The sequence below is a fragment of the Abramis brama genome (assembly GCF_963993115.1).
Source record: "Abramis brama genome assembly, chromosome: 4".
In the NCBI taxonomy this organism is placed as follows: Eukaryota; Metazoa; Chordata; class Actinopteri; order Cypriniformes; family Leuciscidae; genus Abramis; species Abramis brama.
Window position 1 is genome coordinate 56,370,109 of NC_139966.1, and position 2,500 is coordinate 56,372,608.

The 2,500-nt window shown below is 28.8% G+C and overlaps 1 protein-coding gene across 38 annotated transcripts in view; it reads right to left on the minus strand.

The window, feature by feature from the left end:
- The window catches only part of plekha5 (pleckstrin homology domain containing, family A member 5), a 158,669-nt gene that overhangs the window by 90,747 nt on the left and 65,422 nt on the right, over positions 1–2,500 (minus strand). The window lies entirely within an intron of this gene.

Consider the following 2,500-nt stretch of genomic DNA (forward strand, 5'->3'; position numbering starts at 1 on the left):
TAAATATATTAAACTAGTTCATCAATAGTTCATTTTAGCTATTTGATTAAAATTGTTATAATTTTATTTTTAGAATTTAATATTTTATTAATTTTTAATATTATTTGATATTACATAATAATATTAAACAATATTTATCATTAAACTAATTTATATAGATTCTAAATTCTAATTTTAATATAGTATATTTATAATTATAATTATGATATGTAGAGAAAGATATTTGATTTAAGTAAATGATCCATGTATATTTTTTACATTTTATTGTATAATTAATATGAATTCATACAGAAAATAGTTCACGTGATTTATATATACAAACTTACTATTTTTAATTAAATGTTATTATTTTAATTATACATAATAAACTCATAAGGAAAATAGTTGATTTTAGTTGTTTGATTAAAATAATTATTTCATATTTAGAATTTAATATTGTATTAATTTAATATTTTTTTAACAATAAATAATAATAATAATAATTTAATTAATATTATTTTATATTATAAAATACTAAAAAATATTTATAATTAAACTAATTTATATAGATTCTAAATTCAAATTGTATTATAGTAATTTTATAATTATAATAATTCATGAGAGAGAGAGAGAGAGAGAGAGAGAGAGAGAGAGAGAAATAATAGTTGTGACAATAGTATAAGTAGATAATAGTACATTTTATTCTAATAACTATAATATAATTATTTGTATTACTTAGTCAAGTAAAATCATTCAAAATTGCTGTGGCTTCAACTTCAACACAGTGATATAGTGTATTTTGCTGATCCATGACAAAACCACTTTGCCTTTATAAGTGTTGCCATAGAAACTAAAGTATTTCTGACTGTGCGGACAGCTCAGTTGTCATCTTGTAATTATGGTAATTCCACACGGCACAGCAGCGCTTATTAAAAATACATAAATAAATAACGTAACTGCTATTTTACAAACAAAATTACCAGCTATTGCCATGTTGCAGGAGTTGTCAGTGCATCTCTATGGAGAACATCAACAAACATCTCCACGTGAGTCTGTCACGATCTTCTCATGGTTTCAACTCATGACGTAAACACAAACACATGCACACAAGTGCTCCTGTCAGCTGTGTATAATCATCTGGATAAGCAAATGCATTTACTTTTACATTTACTTGGATAAAACTAACGTTTAAAACTCAGTAAACAGCATTACGATAGCAAACACTCACGTTAGTAGACGTTAGCCAATCATAACACTGGACGTTTCCCGCTCTTTTTAACGTTTCTGTTCATTTGTAAGAGCTTGATAAGGATTTTGGGTTCAGACTGATTCGCTAATGAATCACTCTGATTCAATGGTAGTTTATTCCAGCCTATAACAGAAACTATATTAAGTTTCTATTAATTTGTGTTTGAGGGATACAGATATTAAAAACTATTCTGATTCAGACTGATTCGCTAATGAATTAATCATTTAAATTAATTGAAAATAACCGAATTTTTGAGCAGTGAATTCCCACCACCACATTTTGATTCATTTGTGCTTGACGGATACGGATTTTTATTCTGATTCGTTAACTAAATAAACAGATTCAAGAAAAGAATTGACTTTTTGAGTGATGAATTCATTATTGTGATTATTTTAATTCATTTGGGATTGCTTGATAAAGATTTTAACAACCATTTTGATTCAGACTGATTCGCTTATGAATCATTCAGATTCACTGAAAAGAATCAACTCAAAAGAACTGTTCATTGAACTGACTCAATTGAACTAACAAACAAACAAAATGAACATCACTACGGCTTGTAAGCACGTTTTACTCAACAAAAGCTCTTTAGAAATCAACAAATTGCCTATAATGTCTATTCACTATGGCTTTTCCAGGCCAAGAAAATGCCATCGTAATTCTAGGTTTTCAATGACTGTGGGGAGCCAAACTTTAAATATAGAAATCTTAAAGATACAGCAGCAAAACTGGCATCTTTAACTGTAAAGATCAATGAGAGAATGGAAAATGGTCAACAAAAAAATAAAAAAAGATTGGAATAATATTATAGATCACCCAAAAATGTAAATCCTGTCGCCATTTAGTCAACTTGTTTCTTCAAAAAAAATTAACAAGCAAAAAAATCATTAAATTATTCCCTTTAGGAGTGGAAATAAAATATAAAAATGCTCCAAAAGTGCAGAACATGGTCCTTTTTTCCATCATCTCTATGCAAATGTGTACCATTACATCTCAGATAAGTAGAAATCTGCAGCTAAAGCCCATTTAAACCCATGTAATACAGCAATAGTTGTAGCTGTTAATGCCCACTCAAACATGTCAACAAATCCCTGAGCAGTCGTACGGGCAGAGCTCATAAAAACATGGTGTTAGGGACCAAACACACACACACACACACACACAACAACCAGATGTGCTCTTAAAAACAATGCTAATGATAAAGCCTCTGCTGAACGGCATATATGAACACATCTGTGTGCTGTGTCTACACCCGTAAGCCTGTTCATCACA